This window comes from Schistocerca piceifrons, chromosome 8 (assembly GCF_021461385.2).
Source record: "Schistocerca piceifrons isolate TAMUIC-IGC-003096 chromosome 8, iqSchPice1.1, whole genome shotgun sequence".
Classification (NCBI taxonomy): domain Eukaryota; kingdom Metazoa; phylum Arthropoda; class Insecta; order Orthoptera; family Acrididae; genus Schistocerca; species Schistocerca piceifrons.
Genome location: NC_060145.1, coordinates 440441234 through 440460697, shown reverse-complemented (window position 1 = coordinate 440460697; position 19464 = coordinate 440441234).

Here is a 19464-nt window from a genome sequence, read left to right as displayed (position 1 = left end):
ACAGCTTGTTTCAGATAAAGCTGCATCAATTGTTGGGAACCATTAGGCAACAGAAAGAAAAACAATGGTAGTTTTCAGGGGCAGAATGAGTCAGTTAGGCAGCAACAACAGAGGAAACAAGCAACAATTACAGGTTACTCATGTTTTTAAGATTCTAGTTCAGACTGGTCAGTACTGTCGTGGAAAGTCAGTATGGAGGCAGAAGAGTGTATTAGTGGTGCTTTTGTTCAAACAAGTTGCAGTACTGGTAGAGCACAAGCATCTGAATGTCATGAAACAACATATGGAACAAAATGTGGCATTCGCTTTGCACTGTATGATCTGGGTGAATCGGACCAAGATTTGTTGCTATGGAGATTCGGGATACACCCTGTGGGCACCAGAAGTACAGTTACAGGAAACTTCAGTGTTTGTTATCATCATATGAAAGTGCTTCTGGATAAGTATTCTTTCCTACAAAGAAGTTGTTTTGATCTATTTTGGATTTGTAAGAAGACAGTGATATGTAGCCTCAGAGAAATTGATATAAAATCAGTATTGAAAGTGAATCAGTACATGGGACTTAACATGAAACCAGGACAAAAGTTATGTTCCAGGTGTGTTACACTGGTAAAAAGTGAAGAACATTATAATAATTTACATGACAGTGACATTGAGTATCAGCCACCTACAACCACAGCGGATGAGCAGTTAAATACTTAAGTGACTGCTCTTGGTTTGTCTCCTATGAAGAGACACAAAGTTGGGAAAAGAGAAAGGCACAGCTATGGTAGAAAAAACTACAAGAAGCTCAAATGGAATTAAAATAGCTGACACACTAATGTTGGAAGACGAAGAGCTATCTGCTCCAAATGAACAGAAATCATGCCAGAAATGCTCTGATTTGGACAAAATTGTGCACGATTTGAAAGAAAAATGTGCCATATCCACACACCAGAAAATAGCCTATATAGTTGAAAAGTTTAAAAGGGCATCAATAATTTGACCCCAAGAATGTGCAGAAAGTTTTAGAGAAAAAATTTGGACACAAAAATCACTCATCGTGATCAGCTGGATCTGAGGTGGTAGGCCAGGTCATTAAGTCCTCATGGAAGTCTTTCTTTTCTGTAGGTGATTATGTTCTCTACTTCTTAAATTTTTTTTTCTCATTTATGGGCATTTTTCCTGTGTATGCAGTCTCCATAGGAAGTATTATTTTATCCAATAACTTTGGTTTTTGAAGGACAAATCTTACCTGAACGATGCCATCAATGAATTCGGAGGCTATTACAGAACCCTTCAAATCAGTTGAATATTGGAGGTGTCCATATTTAGAAATACGAAGGTTTGAATGTTTGTCAGTACTTTTCATTGATTTCTTGAACTTTGGCCACCAGTCCTTAAAGTTCACGATTTGTTCTGAAGTCATCTTTCTCACAGAATATCCAGATTCTCTCGCTGTTTGTATCAACTCACAGTACTGGTCCGGAGTGTATATTCTGTCCATTTTCCTAATCTTACACTTGGTGGTACCAAAGATCCTATAACGCTGCAGGAATGAATGTCCACGAATAGGAAAATATTGGTGAATTGTAGCAAAATGGCCAATTGATACCAAGGCAAGAAGAAACCTGACAACAGTATTATTTCGGTTTTGTCCATCACAAGTGTCGTAAAAAATGTGAAGTTCTTTAACAGTTGGACTCATGTCATGAATCTTCAACCAAGGTAGACTACATACCTCATCAGGACCTTGTTTAGCCACACCTTCTGGATATGTGTAGAAATTTGCTGATCCTGTTTTCACATTATGGATACAGAAAACATACAACCCAAGCTATCTTAGAACATTTCTTGCACTGGAATTTTTGGCAGTGGAAGATTTTGCATGTAGTCAAAGCAAGGCAACCCACTTCTGTTTCATACACAGTTGCAACACTTCCTTTTATTTGGAGTAAAATTTCTTGGCTTGACGAAATGGACCATCTTTTCAGCAACTGCGACACACTTTGCGGAGTTGTTGAGAACTGGCGATTTGATCTTAATTTCCAATTCCTCACATGTGCTGCAGACGTCAATTTGGAGCCTTCCAAATCTATATCCATGGTTCTCATTATAATATTGCTGATAAAAATCGTATTTGACACTAAATGCATAATGCAGATAGTTCTCACAAAACATGTGGGGCAAAGTTTTTATGTCCAACTCAGCACTTAGATATTTAGTTTCCTTACTGCAGTAATGAAAATGGTGTCTTGGGAACTCATTTATATGATAATCAATAGCACCTAGTATTTGTGGACGGAACACCTTACCCCGGTTTGTATGTTTACTGCGCATATCAATTGCAGATTTTCCAAAAGCAATTAAAGTAGTCAACCGGAAAAACACTGTATATTTGAGGGCAGATAAAATGGAAAATGCACTTCTACAAACTTGAATTCTTTTGTTGGCATTGTTCAGAACAAAGAAATTGAAAATGCTGTCTCGTTTCTTTGGGTTTTCGTTCTTTGAATGGCGGCGTTTTGGATCACGTCATATTATCAGACCCATTAGGAATGTTTCTTGTTCATTTTTGTTTCGTCCATCATATAAATTATCTCGAAAATATTTCTTCTCTTCAGGAGGCAAGTTGTCTGTACATTTCAACTTGCAAGAACACGAAATGTTGGTGTTTGATTTTGCAGGAATAGTGTTACCTGTGGTGGTACTCACATATTGTTAACCAAGAAGACTCTGCCTCTTCTGTACTTCATGTTTATAGCAGTGAACATTGCAAACTCCTTTTTTCCTTTTGTTTCTGAACGATGAAGCCACTTCAGAAACTCATTCGGAAATAGACGACTTTATATAACTATGTTGTAGTACGAAGAAATTAGTGATTCCTAAAAGCTCTGCAGAAACAAGTCATCACATTAACCAACTGTTTGCAAACTAACTAGTTAAAAAGATATCCGGCAGATGGAGTAAGAATGAACTTGTTGAGTGCCCTGCTGCCATCTCTTGGCCATGCATGGCAATAGTTAGAAGACAGAAATAAATCCAGTTTTTGTTTTCTTCTTTCAACTTAAGGCATATTCAGACCTGGTTTTCAAGGCTTGATGGGTTGGTTTTCATTCCTTTCTTGTATTCCATAGTTGTGTGTACCCTTTCATGATTCGAATTTGGCAAAAATCTCGTTTTATTATTTTCGGTATTTATTCCCTTCTTCCAACTACTGATTCAATTATGAATTAAATAAACAGGTAGGCCATTCCTTCACTCGAGTTATAACATTTCTTAAATTTGGAAAAATGATGAAAGTTTCTCAAACAATTATAGTATTCAATATAATGGGTTGGAACAAGCTGTTCCCTCCAAGACACTCATTTGTTCCATTCACATGCATAAGACGGGTCAGGGAAAGGCATAGGCATACATGTGGAAATGTGGAACATAATAAATGACATGATATTGAGAGGTTACTACTGTTATCTTTTCCAGTCACAACTCTACCACCTGTTGCATTTAGCAGTCAGGCATACTAGATGTGTGGCCTGCCAAGTGAGTGCTTTAAAAATTTGTGCATCAGAAATGTTGATATGACTTATCGTAACCACTGCTACTGTAAATTGATAGCAAAACCGTATCACGCAACTGTTTTTGCTATGATTTTTTTCTTTTTAATTATCTCAACACAACAGAATTACACATATCCGACTAATAAATTTTGAATGTGGCACTGTCTCTAAACATTTCCGATGGACTTACACCATCTTGGCAAGACCACATTCCCATTCTGTTGTGTTCATTTTAATCAGAGCTTGGCTATTCTAGTAATAGAGAGCTTATGGCAAAAATATCTGAAGAAAATGGCTACCTTCTACTGAATGATCACGACCACCATTTTGTTTCATATCTCCTCTCTTATTTTCTAAGATTCTACCACCGCAATGATACAAAATCTCTTCCAATACATTTAAACATAAAGAAAACAAGGAATTCTGTGCCCAGTGAACATATTACATAAATATTTCAATATCATATGGTCTGTTAATGTTTTTCCTTATCACTATAGTGCACTTTCTGGGTTGGTACAGATATCCACTACCTCCTACCCCCTCCCTCTCTCCCTCTCTCTCTCTCTCTCTCTCTCTCTCTCTCTCTCTCTCTCTCTCTCTCTCTCTCTCATAAGCTCATTCATTTTTTCTTGCTTTTTGGTACAGTACTTGTAACTAAGTCGCCACATTCAAATTACACAGATTTAACTTGTAGAATAAAACAGAACAGTCGACTTTAGCCAGCACGTATCAAATCTTATGCATGACAAAATTTCAACCCAGATTAACAAGTCACCTTTGGATTAAATTTAACATGTAACCTTTCCTATGGACCTACCACATACTCTGGAGGATTTATGTTAATCTCCCACTACAATGTAACCCTCATTCTGTTGCGGGGCAGATGGGTAACTCACCTTCTTCCTCCTCAGAGCAGCAAAATTTCTAATTTGCTTCACACAAATGTAAATAATGATGGTAATTTTGGTATCGTGATGTCTTAATTATCTCACACATGGATCCGCAACTGGAAGTTTGCACTGGCACTTCAGTTTTCCATTGTCTCTTAGTCAGATTGAGACAGTCAGTACTCACCATGTGGAAGTGCTTGTTCCTAATTCAAATTTTGCACACACAATTCTTAAATATTCTCACCAAAAAATTACCACTCACAAGTATCTTGGCATAAAATTACCACACATAGTTTCATTGTGACCATTGTTTACTGCCAAAGAATCCTAAATTCCCCTTGAGTGAGTGTTACCTGCCTACCTTTACATAAATCTCCCACCAAAAAGTATTGTTCTTGTTGATATTCTGTAAAGGGAAATCATTATTTCTAGCAACTCTTAAATATTCCATGTGCATACCATTTCCATATTCTTTAGTTTTACGAAGCACACTGAAAATCGGTGCTTAAACCTCAGGAACCAGTGACAGTCCCGACCATGGCTGTTCACCAGGCCATCCCATGCTTCCTCAGAAGTGGGGGAGGATCCTGTTACCATATTGATCAGCCATACTCCAGGCCCTCTAGTGCTCCCGAATACTTCCTTCTTTGGTTCTGCCAAAGGTGACCAGAGGACTGTTTCAAAGATAATTACAGATTCTACATCCACTATCTGTGGTCAGCAGACAACAAACCATTCACTCATTTCTCAGACATCACAAAACTGGGTATAGGGATCTATGTTTGAAGGAAGTGCACATATGAATAATTAAAATATACAATTTATCCTTTTTTATATCAGTATCCGGTTTCAGTGTATTGAATAAAGTTGTGTTACCATAAAACATGTTCGGACAAGAACAAAGTATGTTATACAAAGGGTATTACTGTACTCAATGAGGCAAATCTTTTCTGTGTCTGGTAGTACTTTATCCTTTCAATATAATCAAAACTGATGACCTTTTGCAAAGTACTTGGTTTGGTTTTGCGCAAAAAAAAAAAAATAATTCTGTCGTCTGTCCACTTACTCTGGCCTTCTGGGGTGGTTCATAAGCTCAACCACAGTTACAAAGTGGGCTGCATAATTCATAATTGCTTTGGTTAGTAGGAAGTTCTTACGAAGCAGCTCCATTGAGAGGTTTCATCACCCCGAATGACCAAAAAAGATTGTGCAGGAACGTTATTGCAATGCAATGGCATTACCAAGTAATCCTTTGAAAATTCAAATATTAAACAATTAAGAGTATGGCTAAATCAGGTAGCCTGAAAAAATTTGGAGATCACAAAATTTTCTTAAATTCTAAAACAATGAATTCACATTCATCCTGTGGTACCAATTTAAATGAAATTAAAAATGACCACATTCGGTCGCAAAGTGGACAATGCTTCTTTTCTCAAGGTACCACAGCAAAGGAAACAAAATCTCGCTGTGCAAAAATGTGTTACTAGAATTAAATTGGGGTGCCAAATTAATGGAGTTAAAACCACCTCATTCGGTCCAAGGAATTGACAAGTAATATAGGCAAGGCACCACGGCAAAGAGTTATAAACATGACATTAATAAAATTATTATGAAATGAAATTAAGGTTGGTGGTGCCAATTTAATGAATTCTCAACGACCTCAAACGGTCTGATAATTAACATGACAAGACACCACTGCAAGGTTACAAACATGCAATCTCTAAGACAATAAACAAATTATATACTAACTGAATCACATATTTAAGTACTGCTAATTCAGAATTGAGTGTCTTGGCCTGTTGGCCCTATTGGTCAAAGGAATTCTAAAGAGCATGTAAGGACACACAAAGGATAAGTTATATGAATCTAAAACCATATTTCTGACAGTGTTCCATGAAATATAAAATGCATTTTGATATGATTGGCACTTCCAAACATGCAACAGTGCCTTTGGTGGCCAATGTCACACGCGCACTGAACCGACGTATCTGCACATAAAATGCAGGCCCGGACGCATGCACGCACACACAATTCTCCTTGCAGTCTTCTTTAAGATAAGACAATCAGCCATCACAGCTTGCAGTAAAAAGAAAACTCAACTGTCCAAGTTGCAACACCCTAATCGTCCTGTACCCTGGAAATCCACTTTTGAATATTGTGAGTATGGTGCCAGGCGAGTGCATATCAGTGGCTGCCACGCTCCTTGGTTTTGGTGGCACTGTTGGTTAACCCCTTTTCCTTCAGCTTATTGATTCCAATTGAGGGTGAGATGTCATTGTGCAGGGATGACACCATTGAGCTCTTCTGTGTGTCACCCTAAGCTAACAGAGGACACCGTGCAGTTTCCTCCCCTCAGTGGCGCATGCACCACAACTGGAAAGTGAGCCGTTATGTGAGTTCGCCTTGTGACGGTTGGCGCCAGCTCACTTAATAGCCATGTTGTCACCCGCTGACAGGGCAGACTTCCCGCCTGACATCTGTGTACCCACGGCGTGTTGTGACGGCTAGCCGCGTGCTGCCAAGTTATGTCACAGAGGCACCTGTGTGCAACAGCTAGACGAGCTGTGGCACCCTTGAAAGTGCTCTCTCTCTCTCTCTCTCTCTCTCTCTCTCTCTCTCTCTCTCTCTCTCTCTCTCTCTCTCTCTCTGGGCAGGTTTGGGGTGGGAAGCCACAGGCCCAGCTGCCCGTTACTCATGGACAGAGGCACCTACACCACTTGTGGTGAGGGGTGGAGTAATGTGTGTGCTGGCTTCACTGGCTTGCTGATGGTGGGCCTGCATTTCACTGTTATGTTGTTGCTGGGTGGCTTGTTGTGGTGTGCACATGTTCTCATTCCTGTTTCCTTGTGGTCGCTTCCGCTTTCTCTGGGCTCTCGGTTCTGGGGCTCCTTGTGTGGGTGCATCTTTCTGTGTGCTGTGTGTGGATTCGCAGGCTGTGGCCTTGGAGTGGGATCGTGTTGTTTTGGGAACTGGTGTTGGTTCCGGTGTGGTTATGGTGTTGGCTGAGATGGCTGTGTTGTAGCAGCGGTTGTGTTTGGTGCGTGTGCTGGGCGCAGAGATTCCGCGACCCGCTCCGCTCCTCCAGGGCGTGTAGCCATGGTGAACGATACTCCATTCCTAACAGGGTTTGGTGCGGGCCTTAGACATGGTATGGTGTTGGGTGCCTTCAATTTTTTAGTTTTGTACCTATGCGCCTCTTTGTAGTTGGCCGCGTGGCCTTGACCACAGTTGGCGCAACGACATACGTTTTGCTGAATGAGTGTGCAGGTGTTGGATGCATGTTTGCCAGTGCATCTGTGGTAACTGGGTGTCAGGCCGCAGCAAAGGGACGAATGACCGAATTGCTGGCAGTTGTTGCATTGTTGGGATGTGTGGTGGTTCGTATAGTTCTACCCTTACGTCCATCCGCAGAAGGCTCTTTATCTGCCATCTTGACCAGGTAATGTGGCAGACGGTTGTGTGAGCAGAAGCCTGTCATCCGGGAAGCACTTTTCTAATCGAATCCCAGAAAGTTTAGTGGTGCTTGTACTGTTGTTTGGGGTACTGGAGTCCGCTCCCTTGACCACATACTGCTGTTTTCGTTCTTCTGTTCTGTACGTGTAGTGCTCGATCCCCTTTTCTTTGAGGAAGATAAGGAGATCTTTGTATTCAGTGTTCGTAGATACATGTAGTGAGGCCGTATCCCCAGAACACTTTGTGTGAACTGTACAAGGTGTGTGCCTTTCCGCGAATGTTATGTTGAGGACACACTCACCATAGTTTTGTATTACGACTGGGGGAAAACCAGTCTTTCATTGTGCAGGCATAGCTGCAGTTAGTGTTTCTGTGGTGTTGCTGACTGCAGGTCGGTTCATGTTGGTGGATGTGTCTGTGTCCCTAACCGAAACTGTGGGTTTGAGTGTAGGCAGCTGCCTAGTAGCGAGTGTGGTTGCTTGCTTGTTTGCGTTGCGTTCTTGCATTTGCGTCGTGGGCCCCCCACTTGCCAGGGCTCAGTGCAGCGGTGTTCAGGATCCGCATCTGCAGCCGCAGATTCTGCCGCTGGAGTCAGCTGCCGCAGCGGGATGGTTGTACAGGAATCACCAGTTGCAGGCGAATGTAGTGTTCTGTGTAGAGTACTTGTCCATGTGGGGGAATCGCTTGGGCGGCAGTGGTCAGTGATTAGTCAACGCTGGTTGAGCAGTTCCTGCGCTTGTGCAGCGATCTGCCAATCCTTGTCGGCCAGTACTTCCTCAGCGGCGGCAAGCGTGACGTTGACGTCGATGAGAACAGTCTACTAATGTGCCTTTTTCGCTGCAGCCTTGCTGCGGGTTAGGGCGAGGGAAACACCAGGGGAATCTGCCATCTTGATGTTGTAAGGAGTTTTATTTGGAGTGAAAAGAAAGAGCTAACTAATAGGCCCTACAGAAGTGGGGAATTGCCCTACGGCCTAACGTGCGCCGTTGGTGCAGTGGCACGGCACCTAAAGGAGGTGTGGAGGAAGAAAATTGGCCTACAATACGCGGGGTGGTCAGACGTGAACGGGCTCCTGGCACTGGTCAACCCTAACACAGAACGAGATAGTCTCCCTAAGGGAGTTTGTAACCGAAGTTATGGGGCTGTTGCCAGTCTGAGACTCTTACGACAATTTAGCTTCTCTGCGGGCTACGCGGGTTTTCGACGAAAGGGAGCAAGGTTCAACCTTCCGTCGATCCACTGGACGCTACTGTCGCTTCGCAAGAAGAGTCTTTGTAGTGCAGAGCGGTCAGTGAGGCCTAAACCCCAAGAGCTACTGATGCACCAGCCATCACCACCTGAGAGCTCCTTCAACTGGGACAGCTGGAGCGCGTCTGCTCCTTACGTGACCTGATATGGTTGGAGTTTTCTTCCCCCAGTTGGTGTTTGAATTACCGGCATCCTAATGACGCCCTGATTTACGAAATGATACCTATGAGTTTGATTTGGCTTTTTTGTCTGTAATGGCTTGGGGGGTGTTCCCCTGGTATATGAACTTTATATGTTTTGTAGGTGAAAGTTGATTAGTTGATTTGTTTTATATTAGTGAAGTTTGTGGTTGGAGTGGATGGCATGAAGCATAGGCTATCATCTGTATTGACAGTTGATGGTAGTAATGAGAGTTCTGTGGGTCGGGGGAATACCTGGTCCCAGAGAACTAACGAGTGGGAATAGCGAGGCGTGAACGGTTTCATAGAATTTTGTTGATTTTGTTTTTATGAGATGAGATGGAGTTGGTTGACCCAGCATAACTCTTAATTTCCTCATTGCTGGAGAACCAGGGGGAATCGGTGATTATTTGAATGTCTTATTTTGAACTACCACTAGGGAGGCCAAGTGTGTATCTGCTGCCATACTCCACACCTCTGATCCATAGAGAATAACTGGTAGTATTATGGTTTTCCAGATTTGGAGCTTTGCCTCTGTTGTTAATCCCCTATGTTTGAGCAGGGAGTGTAACTGGTAGAGCCGGGTGGAACTCTTGTTCTTAGCCTCTGTGATGTGTTGCTTAAATGTTGGGTTTTTATCAATGTTGAGTCCCGGGTATTTTATTACCTTCTTCCATGGGAGTGGCTGTTCATTGTGGGTGAGGGTTCTGGTAGTTCTTTTAATTTTGAGAGTGAAGATTATACCGTGGCACTTGTCCGGGTTTATTTTCACTTTCCATAGGTTGCACCAGTTGTTGACTTTAAGTGCCGTTGGAGGCTGCATGTTATGCAGTTTATATTGCGCCCACTGTGACATCGCGCTGTATCATCGGCATAAAGTGCTATGTTCCCTCCCGGCTCTTTGGGGATACTGTTTGTGTACACAAGATAGAGGAAGGGGCAAAGCACAGATCCCTGTGGGACGCCTGCCTGTATTTCCGTTATTCGGCTTTTCGCTCCATTGACTGAGGTGAAAAACTTTCTTCCTGTTAAAAATGAGTGTATCATTTTGAGCAGGTGATTTGGGCAATTTAGCTTAGACAGCTTATAGAGAAGGCCGTCATGCCAGACACAGTCGAACGCCTTCTCTATGTCGAGGAATATGGCTGCTGTACTATCTCCATGATGTTTCTTGGAACAGATATGCTCCACTAGGTGGATGACTTGCTGGGTGGTGCTATGTCCAATATGAAAACCGAACTGTTCAGGGGTAAGGATTGAGTTGTTATTTAAGAATTTGAGTAGGGCATTTAGGATTAGGATTTCTAGAAGTTTTGATAGGTGATTTAGCAGGGAGATAAAGCAATAGTTTTGCAGGAATAGGTGATCTTTGTTGGGTTTGGGGATTGGATAATTTTGGCAACCTTTCAGGCTGAACGGAAATATTGTAGTTTTAGGCAGTGGCTCAGGATGTTTGTTAGCTGGGAGATGGCAGGTTGTGGGAGGTTTTTAAGAAGTGGGAGTTTTATAAGGTTGGGTTCAGGGGCTTTTACGTTGCCTATCTGCCTGATGTAAGCTGTTATTACTCGCTCGTAGGTGTCCACGAAGGTGGTATTGACCCTGGCGTTGAGTTTTTGTTTGAGATGTCTCCACTCTCCTTTCGAGCCTTCTGCTTCTTCCTCCTCATCCTCCACTACGTTCTCATGGAACTGGAGCTCGTACATGTCTGACATGGCGGCCACCTTTTCGTCAGGGGTATACACCAGCCCCTGTTATCCATGCAGTGCTCTTGTGGCTGTCTGGGGTTGCTGTCTAGCCCTGATGATTCCCCAGTATTTTTCTGGGTTTTGTTCTGCTGCCTGCAAGCTTTGCTGGTATCTGGCATATCTGAACATATGTATCCTGGTTTTTCTCTCTCTGGCCATTTGGTCCATTAGCCTCCTGTCTTGTGGGCGACGGAATGTTTGCCAGGGTTTCCTCATGCGGTTTTTGTCAGCTATTAGTTGGGCTAAGTCCAGTGGTAGATTGCGCCTACCTCTATTGTGCGTGATTTTGGTGGTTGACACTTGGGCACAGCTTTTGATGATGTTAGTTTTTCTGTGGCTTTATCGATATCTCCTGTCTATTGATATTCTGGTGCTGGGTCTGATATATGATGTGCCCCAAGTTCTTTGTATTGTACCCAGTTAGTGTGATACGTGGTCTGGGTACTGTCTGTGGGGATGATCTGCTCGTTCTCGAATCTTAAAATGACTGGACTGTGGTCAGAATTTAGTGTGTTGATGACCTCTGTGGTTGTGGCCAGGTCAGTGTGTTTCAGGAGGAAAATGTCCAGCTTGTCAGGCAGGTGTCTGGAATCATACAGAAAGTGGGTTTGTTCATTGGGTGGGTTCATCTGGCGCTACTACTTGTACTGCTGGATGGATATCCAGGTACCTTAGCAGCTGGTTCCTACTTGTGTTTTTAGTGCAGCAACCCCATGCCCTGTGCTTGGCATTCAGGTCCCCCCACTATGGTCCTGTTGCACACGTTTAATAGGTTGTCAAGGTCACTGTGGTGGAGGCATTCGTTTTGGGGGGTGGTAAGTTGCCACCAGGACTGTTGGATGCTGATTTAGGGTTACTTCAATGGCTGTGGCCTCAGTGTTGATTAACGGAGGGATGGTGATTTGTCGGTGGCAGATGCGGTGTTTTATCAGGACTTCAGTTCTGCCACCTAGCCTGTTTGGACGATCAGTCCTAATTAAGATGTAGTTTTTAACTCTGAACTGTACATTGGGGGTTAGATGACTTTCGTTTAATAGTGCCACATCAGTGCCATAATCCTCGAGGAACATGTCCAGCTCGTATCGGTTATGAACGTGCGTGCATCCGTTTGCATGATTGGGTTTGTGCCCATTTAGTATCTGAAGGTCTGGTGGATTTTTCCAAATGCCTTCTGTGTAAGGTAGGGGCTGCAAAATAAGGGCCTTACCTACATGTGTGTGTGTGTGTGTGTGTGTGTGTGTGTGTGTGTGTGTGTGTGTGTGTTTGTGTGTGTTGGTTTGAGTGAAATTTTTGTGAGTTTAGTGTGATGTTTTGTGTAGTGTTTATACTCTGAAATGATGAGTGGCTATGTTGGTTGGGTGTTTGTAGTTTACATGGAGAGGATCTGATCCGAGCGACGAGATGAGATGGATTGGTGAGTTTTCTGATTTGACATAAAGTGGCTGTGTTCTATTCTGTGTGATGGTAGTGATGGTTTGCATGTTTGTGTCTTTTTGTGTGTGTGTGTGTGTGTGTGTGTGTGTGTGTGTGTGTGCGTGTGTGTGTGTGTTTTGGGGACGAACCAAGGTGCCACAGTAATGATTCTTAAGGCCTTGTTTTGGAGGACTTGTAACTTGTGGAGGTGAGTATCTGCGGCCATGCCCCATAACTCACGTCTGCGAAGTATTGGCGGAAGCACCATCATCTTCCAGTTTAATAGTTTTAATTTGGTTGTTAGGCCATTGCCCTTCAACAAAGGATCTAGTTGGACCCGAGTTACATGTGTCGGTAATGTGCTGATGCCAGAGTAATTTATGATCAAATTTCAGTCCTAAGTATGTTACCGTGTCACACCAGGGGAAGTCCCGCCCGTCTATAGAGAGCTGACGGTTGTGAGGTCTCCTTCTGATAGTGAACATAATAGCATTACATTTGCCAGAGTTGATTTTTATCTTCCAAATATTGCACCATTGAGTGATTGACTCAAGGTGCCGTTGGAATCGCATGACAGTGTAGTTGGGGTTGGGGTGGCTAGCATAGACAGCAGTTTCATCTGCAAAGAGGGCAAGATGAGTGTTGTCTTGCTTAGGTATATCATTAGTATAGATTCTATGGAGTATGGGCCCCAATACTGAGCCTTGTGGGACCCCTGCCTCTATTTCCGTAATGCTACTGTTACACTTTCCTAATCTAACGAAGAATTTCCTGTTTCCTGAGAATGAAGCAGTCATCTTAGTGATATGAAGGGGCATTCATATTGGTGCAGCTTATATACAGGGTTAGCCAGTGAAACGGGAAGATTTAAATAAGTAACTAATTCTTTAAGAAATTTATTTTTTTAATTTAATGGTCATAAAGTACAAAGGTAGCCATTTACTGTACAATAAGTGAAAAAATTATTTTTTGGATATAACATCTGCCAAACGTCCTCCATTTGAATCTATGAACTTCTGCAGCCGAACCTGGAAGTTTCCCATGACATTTTGCAGCATATTGACTGGTATTCCTTCAGTTTCATCCCGAATTCGTTGTTTTAGGGCTGGGATAGTTCTGGCTGGATCGTTCTGAAAAACTCTTGCTTTCAAGTAACCCCATAGAAAAAAGTCGCAGGTTGTCAAAGCTGGAGAGCGAGGGGGCCAAGGGATATCCCCGTTTTGGGAAATGACGCTGCCTGGAAACAAAGCATTCACAGCAACTCTTGCAGTGTGGCTTGTTGCCCCACCTTGTTGGAACATTGTGTGTTCATTCACTGGAAAACAGGCGAGTTCTGGCGTAAGAAAGTTCTGGATCATTGCAATGTAATGCACAGAGTTCAGTCACAGCACTTCCATTAATATCCTCGAAAAAAAATGGGCCTATGATTCTTCTTGCCGACATTGTGCACCAAACCGTCACTTTTTGAGCATGTAGAGGCGTTTCGTGAAGTGTGCCAAGGTTTTCCTCTGACCAGTATCTGAAGTTTTGAAATGATAATTAAATGGACACCCTAGCTGGAAACCGGCATAGATATACTTCATTGGGGACGTATTGAATATGTGTGCCCCGACCAGGACTCTAACCCGGGATCTCCTACATACATGGCAGACGCTTTATCAATCTGAGCCACCGAGGGCACAGAGGGTAGTGCGCCTGCAGGGACTTATCCCTTGCACGTTTCCCGTGAGACCCACATTCCCAGCATGTCCACACCGCTACATTCGTAGTGTGCCTAATAGATGTTTGCCCATCATACTCATTACTCGTGGCAGATTAATCTGCGAAGTCCTGTATGAGTTCAGGCATAGCGTGTGCGTTTGCACAAGAGGGTCAATGGCCGGCTAGTTCCAGGGTCGCAGGGTTGTGGTCTGAGTCTAGGTCATTGTCTACTGTTGGGCTAAAGACCCAGGATAATTCTTGATGATAAAAATGTCCAGAATGTCTGGATGGTAGCCTTCGTTTGAGAGGTAGTGCGTGGGTTCCTTTGTGCCATTACCGTGACGTCGTTTAGCTGTTCTGTGAGGTTATGGATGGCCCTACCCTCGGCTGTAGTGACTGTACAACCCCATGCCCAGTGTTTGGAGTTTGTCTTCACCAATTACTGACCCTGCTTCCTAGGCCTAATAGTATTTCTAAGTCTGGTGTCGGACTGACTCTACCAGGAGGGTGGTAGGCTGCCACCAGTGTAACTGAGGTTTTGTTTAGCTCCAGCTCCACCCCAGTTGCTTCCATTCTGGTGAGCTGTGGTATAACTATTTGCCTATGAGGTATCCTATTTTTAACTAAAACTAACATTCCACCCCCAGGACGATCTAATCTATCTAACCAACAGTAGTTCCTAATTCTAAATTTTAGATGAGGCTTGAGGTGAGTCTCACTTAAAAGTGCAACGTCGACCCCATTGTCATGTAGGAATATTTCTAATGAGTGTTTTTGATGTCGAATACCATTGGCATTCCAGATGATTAATCTTAAGTTTCCCTTAAGGTTAAGGGCCATTGAAGGACATAGCGGTGTTAGCAATGATCATAATCTTAGAAATGTTTTCTGGGGGCAGACATAAGTTTCTCCATTGTTGCTTTTATGGTAGTGAGAGCGTTTCCGCTCCTCCTTGCGAGCTGGGGTTGTCACTCGTTGATAGGTTCCAGGCTGTCTGGCCTTGTTCAGAGGCCTGAGATGTCGCCGCATTGGCGGGTGGTGTGGTGTTGGTATTTGTGGCAGATTGCCCTGCTGTTGTTCTGCAGTTATGTCTTAGGTTTGGGAAGTTCTGGGTGGTTAGCGTGGGAGTTGGGTTTGAAGCTGCTACAACTCTTGCATTATTGCTGGATCGCATGGCGTTTGCCATCTTGATCCAAGCAGGACATTTACGGAAGTTTTCAGAGTGTTTGCCCTTGCAGTTAACACGTTGGGTCCTGCTTGTCTGGTTTCAGACAGAGGTTAGTGAAGTGGTTACCACAGCACTTAACACAGCATGGCTCAGTGTTGCTGTTGCAAGAGCTGTGGTTGATTCTCTGGCATCTGTAACACTGAGTTGGTCCATCACGTCTTTTGTAAGCTTCTGTGTGGACCTTGTGGTACACCAGGTTAGTGACTTTGTAGACTTCGTTGAAGTTTTCACTTCTGACGATGTTTGAGATGAAGTGGGGCTTCTGTGGCCATCTGCATCATTCTGACTACCACCTGGACATTGTAACCCAGTTCAATAAGTCCCTGTTTGATATGATCTTCCTGGACAAACGGCGGAAGCTTTTTGATTATGATTTTAATGATCTTTTTTGGTATCGATGTCGTACGTGTGGTATTGTATTCCCTTGGTTTTTAGGGCTCGTACGACATAGTCAAAGTCCAGAGGGTTGTAGAGCTGGAATTTGACTGTGTCACCCCTGTATATCGCTAGTATTTTACCTTTCATTCCTGGTTCGAGTTCCTTGAGTAGCTCTAAGTAGCCCTACTCCTGATAGCTGACAAGGGGGGTATACGTCTAAGTTGTGGCTTTTTCTGTGCCGCCCCTGAGGGGGTGCATCAGCTGCGTCTTGTGGCAAGGCCGCAAATTTGTCTGATGTGGACACAGTGTAGCCCATGTGGATGTCTTCTGTGTCCACGAGAGGCATAGCCAGGGCCGCTTCCGGCTCTGTTGCCTTCCATTTCGGTTGACTGGGGGTCAACTCACTTGGTTTGCCCTCTTTACGTGATGGTTTGTGTTCTCTCATGTTGGACAGGCTGTGGGAGCCCAGAGGGCTATCACAGTGGGCTGGGTTTGGGATGTGCTCAGAATCTATTTCCCTACACTTCAGGCATTGGAGAGAACCAAAAGACACCACGCAGGGAGCGTCAGATACACCTTGGTTAATACCGTAAGGTTTCAAGTGCAGTGCTGACCCTGAACGACATCAACATGGATATCCAGGAAACATCATGTGCCCTGGCTCGGAATGTTCCCTAAACTCCGAGGATGCAGAGTGGGAGCTCTGCAGTGTGATATTGGGGTGCTGTAAGAGCGACACTTTGTTCACGTGCATGCTTTTTTCCCGCCTACCCAGGAATACCAACGAGCATCATGAACACCATCGGTGAACACAACAGTTTGCTTGTGCAACAAGCAAGTGTGCTGCAGTAGTGGAACTACTTCTTCTGCTGCCTCAAATCACCGCTACGTGTGGCGGCGCGGACAGGAGACGAGCGGTTGGAATTCCCGAATCGTAACAACACAAAGGCTGCAGCGCAGTGACAACAGCATCTGCACCCTTCAGAAGCACGACTCAGAATGGCGAGTGTGGACGTGCTCGTGTGTGCGAATGTGTGGAACATGGGGAGTATATTCCACTTGATTTTGGCTGAAGGTTTTAATGGCCTAACACTATTTTTCCTACATTATGTTAAATTGAAGTTGTGGTTTAAGCTTACGATGTTCTAAGCTGTCCTGCACTGGGACGTGTGTGTGGACGTGCGGTCACGGTCAACTGACGGGCCATATCCTCGGCCCGGGATATAAGAGTATAAGCTTAATTAAGCTGTTCCTCCTCAGCTCCTCTCAGGTTGAAGTTTTTCTTTTTCTCCTCTCTTTTTGATTGGGCCTCTGTGGATCTGAAACAAATTTACGGCCAGATGCCTCTGACGGCTTATTATTTTTCTTCTTCTTGTGACCATTTCCTGGCTGACATGAAGTGTCCACTGGTGGCGTGGTCTGTCAGATGTACAGGACGACTTGCTCCGTCGTGTACCTCCAATTGTCGTCTGTGAAGATCGGGTATGCATTGATGAGCTCCAGATCTCCGACGGACGAGCTCCCTCCCGTTGACCTTTTGGTTCAGGGGTTCACACCCCCCAGTGGAAATGGCAGGGTTTGTGGGGTAAGGGAGGGATATTGGCTTCTGTAAACAGATAAGGAGTGCTGTGATGGGGATAGCTGCCATCCCGCAATGAGTCTGCTATCTTTGCGAGGACTTCCCTCACACAATTCTTGTTTGGGAGGGGCAGGCACTCGAATTCCAGCTCGTCGATGTCTTCTCCCTTGGTATCCATAGGCTCCACCATCTGCGTAACTGCAAAGGCAGAGGGGGCGGCCGTTTCCAAGGGGGCCGTCTTCTTGTTGTCGGTGGGTATCCCCGACTCCGTGTCCACCTCCCTAGCAACCTGCGTTGCCGCATGGGCCAGGGAGGCTGTCATCTATGTAGCGGCGTCCACCCCCACCGGGCACCCCAGTGGAGGCGCTTGCGGTGGCAGGCGTCTGCTTCATGAGAGCCCACAGCTGCTGGAGCTGTTGGTGAACAGCAACGAGCTCGTCTTTGAGTGCGGCCCGTTCGGCCGCGAAGGCTACTTGGGGGCCGGCCATAGTGTCGTAGCAGCTGCGAGTCGGCGCGGCTCGCACCCCTCGACGAGGCGGGGGGCAGAGCGGCCGTCTTGGTACCAGACACTGCCGCAGGTTGTGTTGCGGTGTTCTGGGTACGGAACTCCTTCAGATATCTGCAACTGCGTGAGTTCGCGGTGTGTGAACCGCCGCAGTTCCAGCATTTACTGGCCACCCCTCGTGGCTTGGTGGAGCTGCGAGTGTCGTTGGCTGCCGCACAGTTAAAGCATGCAACAGCATTCATGCAGCAACTCGCCGTGTGGCCCAGTTGTTGGCATTTGTTGCATTGCACATCTTTGCGAGTCCACTGGGTGCGCTTCGGCTGTCATCCGTGGCGGCCGCGGTTGCCACCCATCACATTGACGAGTAGCTCTAGCACGGCTGCGAGCTGCTTACTCTTGTGTCCAGACATCTTGGTCTAGTAGCATAGGCGGGCGACGGTAACAAAGTGTGCGTGCGTGCCAGTGTTGTGTGTGTTGTGTGTGTGTGTGTGTGTGTGTGTGTGTGTGTGTGTGTGTGTGTGTCGTCTTTCGGTGCTGTACAGTCGGTTCGCGACTGGTCTTGGAATGCTTCCTAGTAGTCCCTTCCCTGATGGGCAAGAGCGGGCTGTTTTAAGGGTTGCATTGCCCTTTTCAGCTGTATTAGGATTTACATGAGTTTCTTTGACATTTCATAATTTTAATGCAATTTGTTTACAAAAGTGGATTTTCAATATATTGCGTTACATTACTTATTTACAATGACTTATTCTAGGGTACTAAATCTGCATATACAATTACAATATTTATATTATTTTGTTTATAGTGCTCCACCATTAAGTGAACATTTCATTTCATTGTGTCTGTTTTAAGGTTTGCATTGTAATCTTATTCTACGAGGCTTATTCTGTGTACGTGGGTATGTTCTTTTACGTTAGTCTTGGTTCTGTTACAATATTTTTACTTGTGGTGCATTTCATTTGATTGTGTCAATTTTATATTTGCAATGAAATCTTATTCTACGAGACTTATTCTATATACATGGGTATGCTACTTTCCATTGGTCTTGGTTTTGGGTGTACATATGAGTCTAGTCTGTTGTTTCAGACATGTTGGTTCACATTTGGTGTATGCTGGGTTGGTTGTGTGGTGGTCCAGGCAGTTGACTTACATGTGTGTGCATGTGCGGGTTTGTTGAGTGTTGTGCTTTGCTGTATCCTTGTCTTGTAGTTCATATTTGTTAGTGTGTTTTTTTTTCACTGCTCTTGTCGTTCGTCTAGGTGTGGATATTGTGGCTCGTTTTGCGTTATGTTCCATGGTGGGTTCGGCTTCAGGGAATACTTCCGTTGTATTGTGTGTCACTGTACGCACTGGTATTAAGTATTTTCGTTGGGGTATACGTTTAGTCGGAGTTCTTGTTGTGATTAGGTCTTCCATGTCGGGGCACTTTTGTGTGTTTTCCGTAGTTCGCTCTGTCAGGCGAGTCTTGTCTGTAGAGATTCTGTTTTTGTAATTGGGTATATGTTGTTTCTCGGAGTTAGTGGCGGTAGTCTTAGTGTACTTCAAAATAGTCGTCTTTCGGTGCTGTACAGTCGGTTCGCGACTGGTCTTGGAATGCTTCCTAGTAGTC